This window comes from Primulina tabacum, chromosome 8 (assembly GCF_025594145.1).
Source record: "Primulina tabacum isolate GXHZ01 chromosome 8, ASM2559414v2, whole genome shotgun sequence".
In the NCBI taxonomy this organism is placed as follows: Eukaryota; Viridiplantae; Streptophyta; class Magnoliopsida; order Lamiales; family Gesneriaceae; genus Primulina; species Primulina tabacum.
In genome coordinates this window covers 23687750-23713427 of record NC_134557.1, presented here as the reverse complement: position 1 = coordinate 23713427, position 25678 = coordinate 23687750, and the positions used below count along the sequence as shown (strand labels likewise).

At 33.3% G+C, this 25678-nt stretch overlaps 1 pseudogene; it reads right to left on the bottom strand.

Moving 5' to 3' along the window:
* Window positions 1–7302: 7302 nt before the first annotated feature.
* On the bottom strand, window positions 7303–12128 carry LOC142554654 (uncharacterized; annotated as a pseudogene).
* Between the last annotated feature and the right edge of the window lie 13550 nt (window positions 12129–25678).

The following is a 25678-nucleotide window of genomic DNA, read 5'->3' as shown; positions in this document are numbered from 1 at the left end:
TTTCAACCGCCGATTTTGAAGGGTATTGAGATGTCTGAAGAGTGTCAGAATTGGTTTGACGACATAGAACTGTTGTTTGAATTATTTAAGTATTCAGATGAGTAGAGAATTAAATTGGTGCCCAACCAGTTACGAGAGGCCGCCAGGAGTTGGTGGATTACAATCAAGGGAGTTTTAGAACAACGTGGTACTGTGATCACGTGGGAAGTCTTCAAAGCTGAATTCTATCGAAGATTTTTCTCAGTTTCGTACCGGGAAGATAAAAGAGTAGAGTTTGAGAATTTGAGACAAGGCCAACTGAATATTGAAGAATATGTTGCTACATTCTCTACTCTACTGCGTTTTGTTCCTCAGATAACTGAGAATGATGAAGCTGTAGCTGAGCAGTTCATCAAAGAATTGAATTCAGAGATAGTTGCATTGATAAATATGCAGCGACCTTACCATTTTGCTGATACTTTGAGTAGGGCAAAGAGAGCTGAGGTGAGTCTGATTCGACAACGAGAAAGATTGGATGTGATTCAACTCCCGACACAGCAACTCCCTCTTAGATTTGATAAAGGTAGTACGAGTGGAAAGCAAGATTTGTTGAAAGCTCAAAAGAAACAGTTTAAGAAGTTAGGGAGCGGACTGAGTAGTTCATCTAGCTCCAGTTGTTCCAGCCCGAGTTATACTGAAGTATATTGCAGAACTTGCGGAGGGAGACATCCCACAGAGCAATGCCAGGGAGTGACTGGTAGTTGCCATATTTGTAGACAGCCGGGATACTTTGCTAGAGTTTGTCCTCAGAGAAGTTCCCGAAGATTTCAGGGAGCAGAAGACCGATGAACAGACACAGGACACACATGATGATATAGTGGCAGGTACTGTTCTTTTATGATTATATTGCATAGGTATTGATATATACTAATGCATTCCCTACGATTATCTTTGACTGAGTTGCATTGAGATATGCTGTATCTGTTGAGCCTGTTTGTACTGTAGTATTGATTCTCTTACTTTTTGGGAAAGAAAGATTGATATCAGAGATTTCTGTGAAATATTGTATACTACAGTAAGATGAGAATGAGATTGAGTTAGATTATGATGTACTTGTGTTTCTGATTTGACCGCATTATTGATATTAATATGCTGAACAAGTACAGAACTATTGTAGATTCCTTCCAGAAAAATATAAGATTCAGACCAGATAGGGCTGATGAGTAGAAATTCCACGGTAAGGATTCTAGATCTAGAATTCCTTTGATATCTGTATTGTTTATGACTCGATTGATACAGAAAGGAGCAGATGGTATCCTTATGTATTCAGTAGACATGCTGAAATCGAGCCTAGTGTTGGCAGATTTGCCAAGTGATATACGAGTTGGTTGATGTCTTCCTAGATAAGATTTTGGATTTATTTTATATCAGGAAGATAGATTTCAGAATTGAATTAATACCAGGTACTGTTTGTGTTTTAGAATTCAGTACAGAATGATATTGAATGTACAGAATGTCACTGAATGAAGTAAAAAAATTGAAAGATCAGTAGAAGAGTACTGGCCAGGAGTTACATTTGATTTAGTGTTTCTCGGTGGCATATTTCAGTATGTTCAGAGATATTCTGATGATTTCATGCTCGTTGTATCTATGATATTTTGATATATTTGCAGCATCTGATTGATTGAATTGAATATCTGAAAATTGTATTAAGTACTCTGAGAACTGTGATTATTGTATACAGAAATTATTCAGATAAGAATCTTGCTTGAAACAGATTGTAGTCAGAATAAGTGATATCTGAAGTCAATATACCGATTGATTTTGACACAGTTGAGATTGTGATCAGTGACTGAGAACGATACCGATATCAGAAAGATCAAAAATTTCAGAAATGTTAGAAATTTATTTGTATCTGAGTTGGCAGATTATCTTATCCGATTATGTTTTGAACTGCTTGGGAATTGTTAGCTTCTAGATAAATATTTGATACAGATTATTCAAATCGAATCAGAGCTGAATTCGAGAATTTCGGCAGTTCAGAGATTTAACCAGAATGTTCAGAACTTAAATTCGATAATCAGAACAGAACATCGATCAGAGTGGCAGATATGTAATTTTTACTGTATGAGAATGATTATCGTATGATGTCAAATGTGTCAGATTTGCACGACAGAATTTGATATCGATAGTCAGAACCGAATACCAGGTAGGTATATTTTTTTATTTATATTATTAACTGATTTGTTTGTACCAAATAGTTCGAATATGAAATGACAGATAGTGTCAAAAACGCACCGTAGTGGATTCTGTTTTCATTTTGGTGACTGAGAATGTATGATATTCGAACAGATAGTTTTGACATAGACAGATTAAATAAGTTGTGACAGAATTTGTACTACAAATGTTGGCAGAATTTGTACTGAAATGTCTGAATCGCCAATAAATGAAAATAGAAAGATAGAAATCAGAAGAGTTATTACAGAATTGGTATATTTTTGACTAGACATGGGGAGTATAATTCGATGAATTTCGTAATGAGATCACTATAATACTTTCCAGATTGTGAAATAATATGATTGTGATTGACAGATTGTTTAATCTATATCTATTAGTTTGTACAAGATGACGTACAAACATGACCAGATGACAAAGATCGATGTTAAAGAAATGGTCAGATTGATCAGAATGTTGAAGTATATTCTATTAGATTTTAATTTTTTAATTGAGTTTGAACTTGTGGCAGAATATACCATGAGCTCTCTCATATATTATCCACCGACTGACAGATAGCCAGAGTGTAATATCCGGATATTGAGAGATAGCCAGAGAGTTGCAGTGCTGGATGCTAGCACCAGTTGATATGACATATTGTCGCTGTGTGAATTATTGTACGATAATAGTTATCAGATAAACAGATGGATAATCAAATAGTTACAGACGATATATTGTACAGTGAGTACTGCAGATTTCTTTGGTATAAGAATAATATCTCGGAGATACATGAGATAGGATCTGATACGGTCAGAGATATGACAAAGAAAATGTAGCTAATTCAGAAGAGAATGAAGATAGCTCAGACCAGACAGACTTAATATGCCAACGCCGGATGGTGACGATTGGTATTTGGGGCCGAAGATTTAATATATCCTTGAGTGGGATAAACAGAATTGATAACAGCTGATGATATTGATTTGGTATGATCTGTTGATTGGTATATACGGATGTTGTATAGCCAGTATTGTGAGATTGATTCTGTCAGAGTTATTTCGAAGGGTATTATGATATTATGCTCTTGAATTATTATTCCAATTTAGAATCACAGATCCGTACAAGAAAGATATTTCAGAATGAAGACTATTTTATTATTGAAAATACAGTAAGTTGACAGGGCATCAAAGAGACTATCTGAAAGACAGAATTTGTCATGAGACTGAGATTTCAGAATGATTTTATTGAGATGAGTTCTGATTAAACTCTGTTATACATTTCTTCTGATATATCTGAATTGAGTGCCTATGATTTCGGGGACGAAATCAGATCTTATGGGGGGAGAAATGTAAGGCCCGAGATTTTATTACTGTAATCTGAGATTAATCTGAAATGATTTATTTATTAATTGAGATGATTATAGATGAAACGGATCAGACCGGGAGAGCCGAAAGAAGATTTGACATTTTGTGCAAGAAAAGTCCCCATGCACATGCGCGACATGTATGGGCGCACATGCGCGAGGAAGACAGAACCATGCGCGCACATGCGCGGCTTGAATGCGCGCACATGCGCGGAACGTCCGGAGAGTTCGGCGCACATGCGCGGCTTGAATGCGCGCATATGCGCGGAACGTCCAGAGGGTTCGGCGCACATGCGCGGCGGAAGGCGCGCATATGCGCGAGTAAGTGGATGCACGAGACAGTAGGTCTCGCGCATATGCGCGACGATGGGCGCGCATATGCGCGAGCGGTTGAGACACAAGCGTCGAGATAATAAATCTCGCGCATATGCGCGGGGCTTGGGCGCGCATATGTGCGAGAGGGTTTTTTGGCAAATTCTGGAGAAGCCACGTACAATTTACATGCAATATATATATATATACACATATATCAACTTTGGCTTCAGAAGAAAGAGGAGGAAATCGAGAAGCTCAGAATTCCTTCGAAGAATACAAGTGAGATTTACGCAAAATCCCCCCGTCGGATTTTAAATCCGACTTCAGTACTGTGTTTCTATCAACGCAGGCTACAACTGGACGTAAGTTTTGTTACGTTTAGACACGATTTGAAATTATGATATTGTGGGAATTGAATATGAATCAGATATAGTGTTTCTGCTACAGTAGGCATTGTATAACTGAAGTCAGATTAAAGAATACACTGTTTATACAATTGTTATGATTTTCGAAAGATATTGATTGGGATTTGATATCAGAGTTGTGTTGTTACTGATCTTAAGTGTACAGATATTGAGATTATGAATTGTACTGATATTGATTATGAATTCTGATATTATATCTGTGATGTTGAGATTGACGGGGATATCGAAACTGTATTGTTATGCCGTCGAAACATCAGTTGATTTAGAGTGATCAGATTCAGTAATGATTTCGATGATATCGTTTATATGAATTAGATTGTACCTTGTTCAGATATGGATCAGATTATATACTGATTTGAGTATTGATCAGAACAGGTTTTGAATCGAATTATATACCGATATTCTATTTATGCGATTGTCAATGCCAGACTGGGTGTGGACATATTGGAATACAAGACTTCGTCTTCGTCAGACCGGGAAGACAAAGGTATAATTCATGTTTTGTTTAGTGAAGACACAACTCAAATGAGATTCAATTTGAGTTTCCCAACAAAATCACATACTTGTTCTGTTTGTACTTTATATTGATTTATATATATGTACTGAGATAGGAGTATCATTGGTAGATACGCCAATTTTCTAAACGTTCGGTGATATCGATGCTTCGGATCAGATTCACTCCGATTGTAGATTTCGATACAGACCAGACCGAAGTTTAGGAATAAGATGTAACGTCACCACGATTGGGAGAGTAGGTGGGAGATCTGTTACATCTTATTCACACCGGGATCCCTAGAGTTAGAGTTGAGTTGAGTCAAGATATGAATTGAATTGAGTTGCGTGCTTATTTTATTTTTGTTTCAGAGATTATGAAAGCCATTGTTACTGCATGCTTATTTTGATTTAGTTTCATAAACTATGAAACCTATTGCTATTGATTTTATGCATGATAGTATGCTTTATGATTTATATTGTGTATATGCATGTATACATGTTTTATACTGGGATTTATTCTCACCGGAGTATCCGGCTGTTGTCTTGTTTTGTATGTGTGCATGACAACAAGTGGGACAGGATCGGGGTCAAGAAGATGATGAGAGAAGACGAGTTTAGAGTGGTGATTCCGGACTTATTGTAGACTTGGTTTAATACTTGAAATTTAGTAGTTGAACCTTAGACTAGTTTGAATAAGTGTTGTACACTATTGTACTTTTATACTGCGATGTATATTAGTTAAATTCCATTACGTTCCGCACTTACATTTTAAAAAAAAAAGAAAAATTTTTAGACCCTGTTTATCTTAATTGATAATTAAATCCCAAAGATGATTAAGAAGATGATTAGCGTCCGGGTCCCCACAATTTCTTCTCGTATTGTTGGTCCTGTAAGATTGGCTAAGGTAATCGGAATAATGCCTAAAACTTCACTTCCACCTGCATGCGCAGCTTTTGCAACTTTTCCCATGAGGCCAACTTCACCACCACCATATACCAAATGAATCTTTTTTTTAGCAAGTGTTATTCCAAGATTTTCTGCTACTTCTTCATAAATTGAATCTTTTCCTGCACTAGATCCACAAAATACACAAATATTTTTGATTTTACTTACCGTGGACGTTGACATGTTGAGAAATATGTTTTTTGTAATTGTTAGATCACATCATATGAATTTATAAGCGTAACTTGCCAAAAGTCAATATTTGAAAATGAAATTATTATTATTAAAAAAAAATAAAAATTAAAAAATTAAAACAAATATATACAACGTAGTTGTGATTGTGGCTCACATCTTCCTCTGATTTTACGTTCAGTAACGACTTTAATGCCTTCTATGAGTTGAGGATATGCTTCCCATCCAATTTTCTTATAAATTGGCAAACATGGTCTTTTAACGTCAGATTCCCAAGACGAAATTGTGTATATATATTTACTTATCTAAATAGATATGCGTTACTACAGTAGGATCTTTGTAAGGCTGATTCCACCATCCATATTGATATTCCTCCTGTTGAAATTGCCACCATAGTTTAAGAAGTTCATTTTGCACGTACCCACTAGAATGCGTATCAAGAACCTCTAGAAAATTATCCAAAGGCTCTTTACTCAGACCATTCTTAATGAATAAAATTTTATTTTCTCTATTCATTGATGTCATTCCAACATTTTTGCATTTTTCCTTACAAGTCCACCTTGCACATTTATGACATCCACATATACGTTTAGCTCTTCGCTTTTTGGCATATGTCTTATTATTAATTCGCTTGCTTCCCCAACCAATCGGACTTTTGCTTCAATTATCAAACGGACATCATTTGGTATGCCATATGACATCATCAACCTTAGCCGCTCACATCTAGCTTTATAAATTTTTTTCAATGCATTATCAGGTAAACAAGCAAAATATTTACGAAAATTCATAATACACGCATCCATATTATTATTATTATTATATATATTTCAATTATTTTGGGAAAACTGAAGAAACCGACTTAAACAGTCACGGAGTACCGTTATCCGCCACTTAACCGGGAAATGAACTAGAATCTGCAAAACAAAATGAAAATATCAAACAACTATTGTGGATCATATAAAGGCATAAACTCATTATTAAGAATTTCATTTTCTATAAAAGGCTTAAGTTTTTTCCATTAACTTTAAACACGTCATTATTTTTAGGATTTTCAATATCAACAGCACCATGAGGATAAACAAATTTGACTATAAATGGTCCTGACCACCTCGATCTTAGTTTACCTGGAAATAAATGCAAACTAGAATTATAAAGCAAAACTTTTTGTCCAATTTCAAATGACTTTCTCATAATATTTTTATCATGAAAGGCTTTAGTTTTATCTTTATAAATCTTTGAATTTTCATATGCATCATTTCTTAATTCTTCAAGTTCATTTATTTGCAATTTTCTTAATTTAGATGCATACATAAAGCTTATTGGGCAATTAAAGCATTTAATATTAATTTAGATGCATCATCTAAATTAATATTAAATGCTTTAATTGCCCAATAAGCTTTATGTTCAAGTTCAACCGGTAAATGACAACGCTTACCAAAAACTAACCTATATGGTGACATCCCTAATGATGTTTTAAATGCAGTTCTATATGCCCATAATGCATCAGTTAATCTTAAAGACCAATCTTTTCGATTTGGATTAACTGTTTTTTCTAAAATTTGTTTTATTTCTCTATTTGCAAGTTCAACTTGACCATTACTTTGAGGATGATATGGGGTAGAAACTTTATGTGTAATGCCATATTTTCTTAAAAAATAAGAAAATGATTTATTTATAAAATGACTTCCCACATCACTAATTATTGCTCTAGGTATTCCAAATCGGCTAAAAATATTTTCTTTTAAAAATTTTATAACAACTTTATGATCATTAGTTCTACATGCAATTGCTTCAATCCATTTTGAAACATAATCAACAGCGATTAAAATGTACGTATATCCAAAAGATAATGGAAATGGACCCATAAAATCTATCCCCCAACTATCAAATATTTCAATAATTATGATTGGATTTAAAGGCATCATGTTTCGTTTTGAAATTGATCCCATCTTCTGACAGTTTTCACAAGATTTGCAAAATAAATGCGTATCTTTGAATAAAGACGGCCAATAAAATCCACATTGTAAGATTTTTGTAGCTGTTTTATTGGATGAAAAATGACCTCCACATGCTTCAGAATGACAAAATTTAATAACATTACTTACTTCATTGTCGGGTATGCATCGTCGAAAAATTTGGTCAGGACAATACTTAAATAAGTAAGGATCATCCCAATAAAATTTTTTAACTTCTATCAAGAATTTATTCTTATCCTATGAATTCCAATGAGAAGACATTTTATTTGTCACAAGAAAATTTACAATGTTAGCAAATCAGGGCATAATAGTAGCATAAAACAACTGATCATCTGGAAAATTTTCATTTATTGGTATTTCATTATGAGATGATTCAGTCATTATTCTAGATAAATTATCGGCTACAACATTTTCTTTTCCTTTTTTATCTTTAATTATAATATCAAATTTTTGTAACAATAAAATCCACCGTATTAATCTTGGCTTAGCATCTTGTTTATTTGATAAATATTTTATGGCAGAATGATCGGTGTAAACAATAGTAGTAGAACCAATTAAATAAGATCGGAACTTATCTAATGCAAATACTACTGAAAGTAATTATTTTTCAGTAGTTGAATAATTTATTTGGGCACTATTTAAGGTTCTGCTAGCATAATAGATTGCATAAGGTTTTCCTTCTTTTCTTTGTCCTAACACAGCTCCTATAGCATAATCACTTGCATCACACATTAATTCAAATGGTAAAGACCAATAATAGGTTGTAAAATAGGTGATGTAACTAAAAGATTAATAATTTTTTTAAAAGCATTTTCACATTTCTGAGTACATTCAAATTGTGTATCTTTTGTTAAAAGATTTGAAATTGGTTTAGATATTATGCTGAAATTTTTTATAAACCTTCTATAAAATCCTGCATGACCCAAGAATGATCGAACTTCTTTGACCGTTTTTAGTGATGTTAAATTAGCAATAACATCAACTTTGGCTTTATAAACTTCAATTCTTTTTTCAGATATCATATGTCCTAAAACAATCCCAGATTTAACCATATAATGACATTTTTTCCAATTTAAAACAAGATTTTTTTTCTTCACATCTTTTTAATACTTCTTCTATATTTTTAAGACAATTTTCAAATGAGTTTCCAAAAACAGTTATATCATCCATAAAAACTTCTACATATTCTTCAATCATATCACTGAAAATACTTAACAGGCATCTTTGAAAAGTAGCCGGAGCATTACATAAACCAAATGGCATTCTTTTAAATGCAAAAGTTCCGAAAGGACAAGTAAAAGTAGTTTTTTCTTGATCTTCTAATGATATAGGTATTTGATAATACCCCGAATACCCATCAAGAAAACAGTAATAAGAATTTCATGCTACTTTTTCTAGAATTTGATCTAAAAATGGTAGTGGGAAATGATCTTTTCTAGTTGCATCATTTAATTTTCTATAATCAATACACATAGGCCAACTAGATGGAATCCTAGCATGTAATAACTCTCTCTTTTCATTTTTTATAATAGTGATGCCTGACTTTTTAGGTACTACTTGTGTTGGACTTACCCATTTACTATCTGAAATTGGATATATAATTCCAGCGTCTAATAGTTTTAATACTTCATTCTTAACAACTTCCTTCATATGTGGATTTAACCTTCTTTGTGGTTGTTGATATGTTTTAGTATTTTCTTCCAAGTGAATTTTATGTGTACAAATTAAAGGATTCATACCTTTTATATCTTTCAAAGTCCATGCAATTGCATTTTTATATTTTTTAAGTAATTTAATCAAATCTTCTTCTTGATTTGGCAAAAGAGTGGAAGAAATTACAATAGGAAATGTTTTATTTTCACCAAGAAATACATATTTCAATTCTAATGGTAAAACTTTTAATTCAAGTTTTGTATTATCATCTTTTTTAAAATTATTTTTAGACTCAAAACTTTCTATTGAAAAAACTTCAGATTGTTGATTTAAGTTTTCTTCTTGTATATTTTCTTTCACAATTGTTTCAATTTCATTATCATATTCATTTTCATTAACACTTGGTTGTTTACATAAATTGAACACATTAAGTTCTAGAGTCATATTTCCAAAAGACAATTTCATTATTCCATTTCGACAATTAATTAAAGCATTTGAAGTTGCTAGAAATGGTCGTCCCAATATTACTGGAATTTCATTATGTACTTCTATTGGTTATGTATCCAAAACAATAAAATCTACAGGATATATGAATTTATCAACTTGAACCAACACATCTTCTACAATATCTCTAGGTATTTTGATTGACCTATCCACCAGTAAGAGAGTAACAGAAGTGGGTTTTAATTCTCCTAAATTAAGTTTTTCATAAACTGAATAAGGAAGTAAATTCACACTTGCTCCCAAATCCAACAAAGCTTTTTTAATTTTATTTTCTCCAATAATACATGAAATTGTTGGACAACCAGGATCTTTATATTTTAAATTAGAATTATTTTGAAGAATAGAACTTACTTGTTCAGCCAAGAATGCTTTTTTCTTCACATACAATTTTCTCTTTACAGTACATAAGTCTTATAAATTTTTTTTATAAAAAGGTACTTGTTTAATAGCATCTAATAATGGAATATTTATCTTCACTTGTTTAAAAATTTCATAGATATCAGAATCACTTTTTTGTTTTTTATGATTTGTTAATGCATGAGGAAATGGTGGAGGTTTATTTGACTTATTTACTATTTCAGATGATTTATCATTCACCATATTATTCCTAAAATTTAATGTATCATCATTCTCAAAAGTATCAGGATTATCATCCTTACTCTTTGATTTTAAATGATCCTTGTTTTCATTACTATATGGATCATTAATTATTTTACCACTTCTAAGGGTATTAACAGATTTTATTTGATCAATTTTTTCATTTTTTAATTCTTGATTTCGATTTTTAGGATTAGGTTGAGGTTGAGATGGAAATTTTCCTTTTTCATGAATATTAAGTGCAGATGCAAATTTTGCAAGAGTTTCTTTCAAATCACTCAAAGATTGACTGTTTTGAATATTGATAGACTCTTGCTTTTGGATAAATGCATGAATTACATCTTCAAAGTTTTTTCTTGGAGGTGTAACATAAGGAATATAACCTTGATGATTTTGGTTATTTTGAAAATATTGTTGTGACAGTTGTGCATTATTATCATTCCTCCAACTAAAATTAGGATGATTTTTCCATCCATGATTATATGATGGTGAAAAAGGATCTAGTATTGGTTTTTTATAATTGTTAACATAATTTGCTTGTTCATGGAGACATTCTTTAAATGAAGGTAATGTTGGACAAAGTTTTGTAGCATGATCATGTGTATCACATATATGACAAACAATTTCTTGAATACTTTTTAATTGACCACTCGTTTTCATTTCTAATGATTCAATTTTTCTTGCTAAAGATGCAAGTTTAGCTTAAATATCTATATCATCTTTAAGATTATAGATACCACCCTCATTTGTTGAATTATTGTTTTTAGTTGTTGGTGGTTCTATTGTGCCTATATTATCCCAATTTTGAGCATTTTCTGCTAATGAATCCAAATATTCCACAGCTTCATTTGGGTTTTTATCTTCAAAAGTTCCATTACACATGAATTCTATCATTTGCCTATCTTTAGGTATTAGACCTTCATAAAAGTGAGAAACTATTCTCCATGTTTCAAAATCATGATGTGGACATGTATTAAGTAATTCTTTATATATATCCCAACATTGATAAAACGTTTCTCCTTGTTTTTGAGAAAAAGTTGTAATTTGTCTTTTAAAAGAGTTTGTTCTATGGGAAGGGAAAAACTTTTTGAGAAATTGTTGTTGCATTTATTCTCATGATCTTATTGAACTTGATCTTAAATTTTGTAGCCATGTTTTAGCTTTATGTTTTAAAGAAAAAGGAAAAAGCTTTAATCGAACTATATCCATGCTACAATTTTGATCATTATAAGTGTTACAAACTTCCTCAAATTCTCTTAGATGCAAATATGGATTTTCAGAATCTAAGCCATGAAAATTTGGTAAAAGTTGACTAACTTGAGGTTTGAAGTTGAAATTAGATGCATCAGGAGGAAAAACTAAACAAGATGGGGCACTAGTTCTAATAGGGTTCATATGGTGCCTAAGTGTTCTTAATTGATCATGTTCTTGATTATTATTATTACCATTATCTTGATTATTTGAATTATCATCCATGTTTAAATTATTTTCAGATACTCGAATAAGTCTACCACTTTTTTTCGACCCCAAATACTCATACAAAAAAAACAACACAATAAAACATAATTAACAAATATAAACTTAATTTATACCTCCCCGGAAACGGCGCCAAAAACTTGCTACTACTTAAATAATAATTCACCCAAGTGTAGGTTGTCAGCAAGTAATATATTTCGTAAGTACGAGATCGATCCTCAGAGAGGTTATTTTGAGTTTAAATTTATTAATTTATAGATTACCAAATGCAAGAATGAAGTTTACAAATTATAAATTTTGTCAAGACTTGAGGATTTATTCTTGGTTTATGTAATATTGTTTAACTAAAAGTAAAACAAAAGAAACCACCATAAATAATGGTTCCAAGAAAATTAAACACACACATAATATAATATAGTTCCCACTATAGAAAATACTGAATTAACCGATATTTTATATATGATACCTATGATTATAATTATAACTATATAAATAAATAATTGAATAAAGTAAATATAAAATTAAATCATTATATTTCATTTAGAACAACCGGCAGAGCCACGCTATTGCCTAAATGAAATATATTGATTTAATAAGTTAGTTGCGGTAAAGTAAAAGATAATTGCATAAAGTAAATGTAAGTTGCGGAAAAGTAAAAGTTAGTTGCGAGAAAGTAAAAGTAAGATGCGAAAAATAAAAGTTAGTTGCGATAAAGTAAATGTTAGATTGTTAGATGTTAGTATTAAATCATAATATTTCATTTAGAACAACCGGCAGAGCCACGCTATCGTCTAAATGAAATATTATGATATTATTATATAAATATATATATATCTATATATATATATATAATAATAAGTGATGAAATATTTATTGTATCAAAATTAAACAACAAATCAAGATAACCACTTTAATGGTATCAAGCATTTGATGTAAATTGATAACAACAAATAATTCATTTTTATACCTACAATAAAAATAAGTTAGCTAAATGAAAAGAAATAAAGAAAGAATATACAAAATATAAACAATCTTATTTCACCAAGAATGCATCATTTTCACCTTGACATAATAGATTTAGCTTGCCATAAGCTTACTTTTGATCAACACTAAAATATCACTCATAGTTGAGAACATGAAAGAAAATATATTAGAACTTAGAACTTTGATACACACTCACACTATATTTTACAATGAGATAGAATGATTCTCAAGCTAGCACAAGGCCTCTATTTATAGGCCAAATGAGAGAAAGGGTCAAAATTTTTATTAATGCCATGTAGTTGCAGTAGTATTCTTTGTCTCTTCCAAGTTCAATTCCATGTCCCTTCTTTCAATGCTTTGTTCCACGACTTTAGTCACCGAATTTGACTCTTCTCAAAACGGCAAACATGTGGGGAATTGTCTGTAGATGAATTTGGCCTACTTGGTTCACCTCATTTGGTTAAATATTGAAATAGTTATGATTTTTTTACTATATGCTGGTCATAGTAAAAGTAAATTTGTCCTCCTTTTGATATTTGCACAATTTGATCATCTTAATGAACTTTTTCGGCAATCATGTCTTCTGCAAAGTTGTAGATAATTTCTCAAGGATTCCAAACATTTTTGAGTCACCTCCATTTGAATTTTCTAGCTTGAGTTATCATTATTTTACCAACACGTAGAAAACCTGAAAATAAAACATATTTAGTAAGACAATTAAATATAAACAAACAATAGTAAAATAACATAATTTTATAATTTTAATGAAACTTAAATTTTAAAATACAGGTTTTAACATATAATAAATTATTAATTTTAAGTTTCATCATATTCAGTCGGGGATTCATCGTTTGCCTATGGGTAAAGATATCATATGTGATATGATAAGTTAATAATACAAAGATTCTCTGACAAGATTAAGACATGTGCATTTGGAAAGGTGATTTCTCAGTTGCACATATCATTTCACTATTATTACTCCAAGATACATCACATCGTTATCGAATTCATATGCAACTCTCGATATACCATTAATTGCGGATTTGATTAAGATATATGAGTTGAAGGGACTATACTATATGCTAACTATAACTTAAGGTTATTGCAAACAGTACCAGTTATACCTAGGGGATCTTGGGACTATGCTAGTAGATGCTCTTACTATGATCTTGAAGCGTCCACTACTCGTTTTCTTAAAAAGTACTAGAATTTTTTTCTTTCTTTAATCTTGATAATTCGGAATATACATATATATATATATATATATATACATATACTTTAAAATGCCTTGAAACCATTTTTAAAATAAAACAACCAACTAACATTTATAAATCCAAAGGGCAATAGTTTGAATCATAAAACCGTTAAACGTTTGCATACCCTAACTTAACAAAAATGCTAAAACTAACAACCTCAAAAACCACTCAAAAGCATAAATAAATTGTCGTAAAATCTTTAAAATAAATCATAAACGTAATATGGAAAACTAGAAGCGCTGGTCCTTGGGTTATGTGCATATTCAGTCCAGTCAGATCATCCATCAAAACCTCCACTACCCTCAACATCAAACTCACCTGCATCGATCACACCTAGTGAGTCTAAAGACTCAACATTCCATAATCTTGATAACAATATATTATGTATACAGATCACATGCAACAGTGAAAATACTTGTACTTAAAATAACATTTTCATAAACATGTATAACTTTAAACATTTTCAAAAAGAGCATTTTCATGAAGATGCATAAACTTAAACATAAACATTTTCATATCAACATATTCATATTTGTCATCAACATATTCATATTCATATTCGTTGAATTCAGATTGTTTATTGTTACTTTCGTATTCGTATTCGTATTGGGCGATGGATCTGTCTACATGTAACCACAGTACTGGGCGGCAGGGACATCAGCGACACTCTTACCCGTAAACTGAGCCTTGGTATTACGTATTAACATATCATCGTATTCGTATTAGTCATAATCCCTTCACATCCTTCAACATTTCATATTTCCATCACTTTATAAAAGAATGCATAATAATATCATTTCTCTATTAAACCGAACATGCAACATATCTTTTAAATGTCCATATTAAACAATAAAAATCCATAAACATTTAAAATAAATATTTTAACATATAAAACAGCAATCAGAGCACTGCCATGACGTTTACTATTTCTAGGTGTAAAATGACTCTTTTACCCCTAGACGTAAAAATTCTCGAATTTGACTTTTTCTTAATTCCATTGACTCTAACATATCCCAAATAATTATTTAAGCTTAAGTTAAAATTCTCATAATTTTATTTATATTAAATTCTAGAGTTTTCAATTAATCCTTAATTATTCATTTTTAATGCATTTTAATCCCAAAATAATTCAAACTTTAATATAAAATTCTCAAATTAAAAACTTAGACTTTCTATATTATTTTAGCCCTCGTGAACCACGACTCGACCCTCGTGAGCCATGTTTCGAATTAATTCAAAGGATAAAACCCTAACTCGAGCAACCCTAAACCCTTCGAGCCATCTACCCTTTTTCTCGAGCCAAGCTCGAACCCTCTCGAGCCGAACCATGCCCAGCCCCTCTAGGAACCCTCCTGGACCCTTAGCACCCTTAGAACCTGACCCTAGCCCCAACCGTAATCCACAACTCCGGCTGCACACTCACGGCCGAGAACTCCCTTGTGTGATGGACTTTTCGATTGTGCGCCTAGGACCTAGCCACTATACCAGCCCCTGAACTTGACCCATGTGCACCCTCCTAGGACCCTATGGACCTAACCTAGCTCAGCCCAGAGCCCTCTGGCCGAGCCCTAGAACCCTTGCGCGGCTGCTGCACTCATGCGCGCTGCATGACCCTTTCTCGGGTTGGAGTCCTAGCTTGCTAGGACTCCTCCCCATCCCTCGACTCGAGTCCTAGAGTGGCTAGGAATCCTTCCCTGACCCAAGCCAAGCCCCAGCCGTGACCCAGCAAAGTCATGCAACAATATACCTTTTAAACCCGAGCCCCCAAGACACAACACACATAATCGGTTCCAGCTTGTTCCTTCGTGTTTGTAGCGTGTTATGTATGTTCTTAGGACCCTAAAAATTGTGTAAAACATTCTTGATCAATACCTTTATCATGGAAGCCCCTTAACCCACATAATATACATGTTTTTGGATGAAAATACAAGCCTTAAAAATCAAAATGATACAAAAACGAAATTTTTTCATGATGCAACTTGTTTTTCATGAAAAACGTTTTTAAACAATTACTATGGTGTGATAGATGAGAAAAAATGGAGAATATGGTGTGCCTTTGCGTTTTAAAATACGATTAAACGTTGACGATTGAAGAACGATGACGAGGAGAACCTTGGCTAGAAAAACTACGAAGATTTCAGTCTTTTCCCTTAAATTCCTTGTTTGTGTGCCGTGTAAGCTTGGAGAGAAATTTGGAGTGTTTAAGGGATGTGGAGCGTGGGATAGTATGACATGGGGTAATTTTTTTACACTTTAAATATTAATTAAAAACAATAACAAAGCTTAGGTCCATTAAGGGAGTTAATTAGGCCCAATTAGCCATTAATGCTTGATTAAATATTTTGTTTAGTAAAGTTTGTGAATTTATTAGCCGGGTTGGTAATACATTCTTATATTTGTTGAAAATCCAATACCGATAAATTTTACGTCCAGGCGTATAAAATCACCTAAAAACCCCTTATTTTCAAAAATAAGAAAATGCATCAATCATATTTTAAATAATTAAAAACAATTATTTAATAAAAACATTTTTCATTTTTCAGCCCTCGGTCTCCGTTCCTCGATCGCAACTCGAATAACCATTAAAAATAAATTTTAATGCATTTAAGTAGAAATACTACTAAAACATCATATAAACATATCACATAATCAATTTAGCAATTAAAATTAATTAATTAACTAATTTTCATATTTCCTAGATTTGCATGCAGTTGGATTACGTTGTCTTAATTTTGGACCTTATAGATCTGATGAGTGCAATCAGACTTGACTCATGACGTTCTTAATCAAGGGGTTAATGAAAAGAATGAGGCTAATTAGGGTAAGCCTGAACATGATTAAATGTTATTGTGAATCACATGGAGTTGTGAATCTATGACTAGCTGCATCCATGAACCATTGAGAGTAACACAAATATTATATTTTGTGTTCTCGTTGAGATAATAAACTTCAAATAATTGAATTTGACAACTATAGTTTGATGGGTATCAAACATGTTGCTTACAAATGAGTTTATAAGTTGATTCCGTAGGATAAAAGAAATGAAAGTTAGCTTAACTGTTAATTGAATAAGCAGATTAAAACTATATGTTTTGTTGAAAGAGTTTGCAAAACTGGTAGTTGCAAAAAATGGATCAGTGGAAATTTTGACCTTCGAAATTTTCTATTTTCCACATATGAACAAGATTTGTATCTTAGATACATCAGCATTTTCAGGTCGTAGATCGATGTTATAATGAGTTCACATTTATTTATTTAGTGAATTTAGAATTTAGTAATTAAATAATATTATTAGTAATAGTGATTATTAATATGCACATTTCACATGGAATATTCGAGAAGGATCTAGAAATGATTAATGAATTTATTAACAATTAATTAATAAATTAAATAATAGTTATTTAATTTTCTTTATATGTCTTTACATGTACATATGTATGTATAGATGTATTAATATAATATATATGTGTGTGTGTATCATACATTATCAAGAGTTGTCTTTGCATTATATATTAAACATGATAATTTTAAATAATGAAAATAAGGAATACTTATGGGAGTAGGATTATGAATCCTCATAGGAGAAGGACTCCTTATGTGATCAGAAATCAAATTCTATAAATATTAGGGTCATATGAAATATGACTATTTTTATACACAAATTTCTTCCTATTCTCCCACACAAAATTTTGGCCATTTGAAATTTTTGAAGATAAATTTCACGGCTACTTATATGGCCATCATCGTCGTAGGATCTCTGAAATTCTTGAGATACAGTCTCAATACAAAGTTTGTTCAAAGAATCCAGTCTCTGATCATGAACTTGATTAGGCGATCAAAAGGAGGAAGATCCGTTCGAAGAGATTTAAGAGGAGTGCTATATCCATTTAAAAATCAGAATAGTCGAAGATGAAGTTAAATATGCAAAGGTAAACATTTATATATACTCATCCATGGTTTAATTCATACGACGCCCAAAAAAAGTTACGAACGTCGAAACTAAAATTTTTAAACTTTCGTTATGCCTGGGTGAAAAAATGGTACTACAGTAAGGGAATGTTTCTAACTCTTTTCCTTTAAAATGTACTAGCAGTAAATGTCGTAACATCGTAAACTTAAAAAAAAACTTAAAGTTAGCATTTTTCAAACAATAGCATAAACGTCAAACTCCTCTCAAAACCAACTCTTACTACCAAAAGTCAACAAAATCTTTAAAGTAAATGTCGGAATATTTCATGTTTGTAATCTTGCTTAATTTTAATGTTAACAAAACTTGTTATTTTTGTTTCTAATGAATTTACCTAAGTGTACAACAGGCTGAACATAACTGAAGCTATTGGAAATCGCAAACTGAAGATGTCAAACTGATCGCACAAACTGAACCAGTCGAACTTAAATGTAAACAAACAGTTCAATTGATTGTCCAGCTGATAGGTTGTTCACCAGGAGATCTTCAGAAGTCCGGCCAGCTGATGAAGAGCCCAGCTGACCAGTTCAACTGAAATATTGAAATTAGTTCAACTGACGAATCAACTGATTTCACCAGCCCAACTGAAGATCAGTTCAGATGACCAGTTCAGAGCATCAGTTAGAACCAATCAGTTGGAGATCACGGCAAGCTTATCTAAGTGGATTCCAGCTACGCACAAAGGTACAAAAGCAATTGTACAATCACAATACAATAATGGACGTTGCTCCAGAATTTTAAAGCCAAAAGTTCCAGAATGAATCTCAAGGAACACATTCAAGCTGCAACGGATACAATAGTTGAGTCTCATTGTAAGATCAAGCTTCCCGCTTATAAATAGAAGATCGGTGAAAACCAACTATAACAACCAGAGCGAAATCAAGTGTGGAAAAACAGAGGGCACGCGAAATTCATATTAGCTTGCAAAGAAGCTATCAGATCAGTTTTGAGGGAACACTTCAACGTGTTATCAGCTTAGATTAGAAGCACAACTCCCTCAGTTTGTGAGAATACTTTAGTGTTGTAATCAGATATCAGTTCTCACACACAAACCCAACCACTCAAACATAGTCTTGCACAAAGACATTAAACTTGTGTATGTAGTCTTTAACACATAGACGTTAAACAAGTGTTGGTTGGAATGTGATGTCTTCAGTCTAGACTAGGAGTTCAGTTAGGCAATGAGTAAGTCCTAAGCTGGGTGAGTTATTACACTTATTGTAATTAATCAAAGTCTTCTAGTGGATCCTACTCGATGTGGTAGAAGGGGTGACTTAGGAGCTGTTGAAGTCTTTGAACATCCATAAACATATCTTGTGTGCTTAACTATTTAATTGTTGCTTTAAACTTTTTTGATCAGTTCAGTTCTCACCATAATTGAACTGATACAGGCTAAAACTGATCCCCCGTATTTTAGTTATTTAGTTGCACAAGATATAAAATATATCAGTGTTTCTTAACGAAGGATTATTTTGAGTGCTTTCCGCTTGGTTTAAAACCAAACTCGATCTAATTCATCAGTACCAACATTCTTAGAACACGAGCTATTGCAGCTCTTGGAGAAAATTGTTTTTGAAGCACCTAAAGGTGTCCAGCACACGATCCTTCAGTAAAGTAAAAGTATAACTTTGCCGAAAATATAGCAATTGATAGGTCCTCGGGTTAGTGCACCATCCGCCAGCCAGTTCAGTCATTCAACCCTCATGTCTCAAAATTAAAATCATCACCTGCTTCATTCACACCTAGTGAGTCTATTGACTCAGGAAGCCTTAACCGTAGTTGTAACACTCAAAAATAAATCTACGTAAACTACATGTATGAAAACTATTAAATTGCAGGACAAAATTTTATTTAAGGGGCGAGGATTTGTAACGCACGAAAATCAGTCCACATAAATCGCATACATGAAAACTATTAAATTGCTAAAATGTTTTAATTTAATGAATTTAGATGCATGAATGAAATATTTTGAGTGAATGAATGATTAATTTGGGTAATTTTGCTCGATTGCATAATTTAAATATTTTCAGACGAAAATCGGTGGTTGGCCAGGGACAAAGGACCAGAGACGATTAAAGTTTTAAAGATTTTTAAAAGAGTCTCACACACACACACATATAAACACCTACACACACACACACCAAAATGCACACAAATTACGTGAATTCAAATTTAATGAAAGGAACAAACAACGGCTGAACTTGGGTTCATTGGCAAAGGAGTTTCCGATTTTTTTTCTCATTCGTTCTTCAATTTTCTTCCTCATTCTTCCTTCCAAAAACAATCACCCGACTTCCTTGCATCCCAAGGTGAGTTTTTAGTGGGGTTTCGACAAGAAAAAAGGGTTAAAAAAATTAGAAATCGTCATTTTTTCGTCACTGACGTTCCACTGCTTCGGTATTCATATTTCGAGCATTTTAAACACAAAGACACGTTTCTAAACCTTCTTTTTGTACCATTAAAATCATAATATGTGTGTTTTATGTTTTGAAGCATGAAAATTATATCGATCAAATTATTTGACGATTGGATGAATATTTTTCGAAGTTTTGACGTTTATACACTCTCTTTAGAGTGTTATGATTTCTAAAGGGCATGCTGCCATTAGGGTACATTAAAGAATTGGAAAAAGAGTCGTTTAAGCAAAGAACGATGGCGGTACATTAGCTATAAGGAGTCGCGCTTGGGAGAAGCTAAAACCTAGGGTTTCCTTGCATGGTATGGGTTGTAGTGATCAGTTTATGTGATGGCTAGACAGGGGCTCATTCAGGCGGGTTCATGACCTCATGAGGGTTGTGTCCTAGGTCTAGGGAGAGTCCTAGAATGGTTGGACTCATCGTCACACAAGGATGAAGCAACCGCGGCTGTGGAGGGACTTTAGGGCTCGGTTTGGTGCAACTAGGTTGTAGGGTGCATAGGCTGGTGCGGCTGGTCCAGGAAGGTAGGCCTAGGGTCCAGGAGGCTGAGCTAGGGTCTGGTCAAGGCCTGGGTCCAAGATGGATTGAGGGTGGCTCGGTAGGAATTGGTGTTTGGCCTTGGAATAGAAGAATGGTTAGGTTTGGCTAGGGAAAGTGTTTAGGCTCGAATCATGGTCCACGGGAGTTAGTTCATGGTACATGAGGGTAGTCTAGGGATGGAAAGCTTATGTTTAAAATTTGATAAGAAAATATTAAGTTTGAAATTAATTCGGGTTTAAAACGCATCACGATTTAGTTATTAAGCCAATAAATCAAAAGGCTCGGGTTTTCGTCTAAGAAAAATGTAAGAAGTCAAATTTAATCTTATATGATGATTTGAGATAGGCTCGAGTCAATAAAAGTAAGAAAAACCTAAAAGCAAGAATTTTGGAGTCAAGGGGTAAAATGTTCATTTTGCGTCCCGTGTAGTACGAAAAGTCTGGCAATGTCCCGAAGAATCATAATACATGCTAAATGATATTTTAAAATGTTATGATGAAAATATGGAATTTTACGATAGATGTTAAAGCTGTACGATTTTTCCCGATAAATGCTATTTTACGAATTTTGAAGGACACGATATTTTATGAATAAAAAAGAAAGAAAATATTTTGAAAGATGTGAATTGACCGTGAAAACATGATATGATATGATATGATTGGGGATATCGTGAGGAAGAAGGCCCAAGAGGGAGCCTGTTCATGGTAGAAGGCCTCAGAGGGAGCCACGATAGTATTTCCACTTTTGGCGAGGCCCAGCGCCCGCCTCCATGCACAACGGTGAGCTAAGACTGATCAGTCGACCACATGATAATACGATTACAGCTAGTCACTTTCAAGGGTCAAACTTCACCCAAAAATGATATACGATGATGATTTATGATATGATATATGATTAAGAGCTTTTACGCCAGTTTATTTTATTAAAGATTAAAGCTGCATATGTTGTATATGTATTATTTGTTATGTATGTTTGAAACTTGCTGAGTAATTATACTCACTAGATTTGGAGGGTCGCAGTTGATGTTGATTTTGAGGGAGGCGCGAATGCATTAGATTGAGGATAATTTATTTAAAGATTTTATATTTTGTTTTGAAATCTAGTTTTGGATTATTTTAAAACGGTTACGTATGATTTTGGTGGTTGACGATTTAAGGATTTTTATGCATTTAAGATTTTTAAAATTTGAGTTTTTAAATATTATTTTTATTTTTGAGGGTTTTGAGGATAGAAGAAGATGTTTATACCAAAAAAAATTTCCAATTATTTATGTACATTTTTAAAGTCAGAAGTAAATGGATGTTTCAGTTGGTATCAGAGCGAAGGATCCCGAAAGGATTGTGTTACTACCACTTCGAGGAGCTCGAGAAGTCATGCTTCAAGTTTGTGAGTTTTCCATGCTTTTAATTTTATATGCTGAATTTTTAATGCTTTTATGATTCACGAATTAGGAGGTTAGATGTTTTTTAAAATTTAAAATGCATGTGAGTTTCGTGGTTTGGACGGTGTATACAGTTATGCTTCAAAGACGTGAAGAGAATTTGGTTTTTATGTATCTAGAAATTTTGCACTACCTAAGATTATATTGAAGCGAATTGAACTTGGTGATTTAGGAATGCATGTTTCGAATTCTACATTGTGCAGGAAGAGAATTTTGAAGTTGATGGTGAGGTTGAATTTTAAGGAATCATGAACTTAGGGACTGAATTAGAATAATTTAGGGGAATTAATTGAAAGTTTTCGGAAATGTTGAGGGTGATTTTGCAATATTTTGAAAAATTAGAGGCTTAGTTGTACGAATTCAAAAACTTGGAGGGCTAAAATGCGAAAATTTGGGGCTAAATTCGAGAATTCGATATTTTTTGGGTCTTGATTGCAAATTTTAGGATAATTATTAGGTCATTTTAGCAATATTCGAAAGTTAAGGGAGCCATTTTGAATTAAATTCGATACGTTGAGAGGCTGGAATTTGATAAATTAGGCTTAATCGAATCATCCAAGAACTTTGGGATTTAGGTTGCAATTTTCTGAAAAATAAAAAGGGTATATTTGAATGTATTTAGCAAGTAAATTACCAATAAAGGTTACATAAGGAATTGTAATCGAGAAAATTAGAAAGATAGGTAAGTATGAATATGTCCTAGGAAGAACGAGAAATATTGGTATTGGCGATTTTTGATGAGAAAGTATGATTTGTCAAATTAATAATTTTTTGGTATCATAATGGATTATAGATAATTACAATCGTATTATAGGTGTTATAAGTATATGTCGTGAAACACAAAGAAATAAATATTAAAAATAATATTTAATCAACAATGGCTATTGTTCGGAAAAGTTTGGGGAGTTTGTTTTAAATTTCAAAATTTTAGTAACATATTTGAGGGAACAAATGACTGAAAGAGAAAATCAGTAAATGAAATTCGTTTACATTACGATATTAGGCATAAAACTATTGAAGTAATGTTATAAAGGAGTCGAGAAATACAAACTAAGAATATCGGAGTTCGTATAATTTCTGTCAGCTTCAGTTTATAGGATTTGAGAAAAATATTATTTGGGTACTATACGAGGTAATTGTGAAATTTGGGAAGACAACTGAACTGATAAAAGCTAACTGAAAGTGTGTAGTAAACAGGACGATCAGTTAAGATTGATCAGTTACACAGTCAGTTTATCGAAAAGCTGCATAGCAAACTGAACTATCAGTTACACAGTCAGTTCATCAATCGGCTATGAAAGTCAACTGATAAATCAGCTTGACACGTCATCAGCTAAGGAGCGTATCTATCAAGCGACAATTTGTACAAGAGCATACTGCAACTTGTATTGGGAACGTTGCTTATCAGAATGCCACAGTGTACGATTGTCAGAAGAATGATGACGTGTCTACAAAGGACAAATCAACAGATATAATTATTTGAACGCATTCAATATTACCTTTGGAAAGCAAAGCCTATAAATAGCCGAGAAGATCAGCTGAGAAAGAGACTTTTGCGCATACATTCATTCTTGAGTTAAAAGCCTTTAAAGATCAGTAACAAGAAGCTCATGCTTATCAGATAATTAATCAAATTCTTTTAGCCTAAGCAATAACACTGTGTCGCTGTGGCGCTTAGTTAGCGCGTAGGCGCCCGGCATCAGCGCCGCAGTGCTACTAGCTCGAAGACCACGCGCTGCGGCGCCTAAAGGGCAACGCCACGGCGCTAACCCTGCGGCAGAAAAGTATCCCAAACACTTCGAAGCCATCTTCTACCCTAGTCTCAACCAACTCGAACCACCCTCAAACCAACCACTCCTAGCTCACCACTGGACCGTCCTGGACCAACCTAGCCAAGAACCCTAGCTCCATGCACGCTGTTATGCGCGACCACCCGAGAGCCATCGAAACAAGCCCAACCGTGACACTCCTCAACTTAACTCCCTCGACCTGCCCCATGACCACGACCAACAGCATTCGAGCCATCCTAGGCCACGACTCAAACCCACCGAGGTTTGGTCCAATGCTTTGAACGTCCCTTGCACCGCAGGCTCACTCATTTCTTCTGATCTAGCCACAACCGAGCCATTCGACCAATACGTGCGACCGACCCTTACAAAACGCGACTACTTCAAGACTCCAGCACTTAGACACCTTAACCCTCGACATTTTCAGCCCTCTAGCATCATAAATCGGTAGCCCCTCACACGACAACAAAGAAAAACGTGAGTTAGATATCAAACAATGCATATTTCATGTCAAAACTATGCAAAAATGATACCGCATAATAGATCAAAGAATTCCTCATGCATAAACACACAAACCAACGTATTATGATGTGAATGAATAGAAAAACGAGATTTTGGGAGTGTCTTTGCGATTAAACGCTCGAAACCTTTGCGTAGAACGTGCACCAGAGAAGCTGAGATGGAGTTTTTCTTGAAAACTTTGAGAGAAAATCAAAGGAGGAGCTTATGAAACTTTTGAAAAGGTGCTGCAGCAAGGGGAGGGGCGGCCGAGAGCTTGAGGAGTAGGGTTAGAGTTTAATTGTGTAGTTTTTAAGTTAATATAATTATATACTAATTGTCCAGTAATAATAATTAAAGGAGTTAAAAGGGTTTTGAGCCCATTAAACAATAAAATAAACCAATCAAACCCAATAACATTGTAACACCCCGAAAATTTTAAGGTCCACGCGAACCACATGCATACAAGTTATTAAATTCCTTGTGTATTTCAATTAATTGTTTTAATTGCATAAATTAATTATGATGTTCATATTTACATGTTTAAAATATATTTTTTTACATGGTTGCATTAAAATATATTTTTAAGGGTTGTTCGAGTTGCGATCGAGGAATGGAGACCGATGGCTGAAAAATGGAAAATGTTTTTATTAAATAATT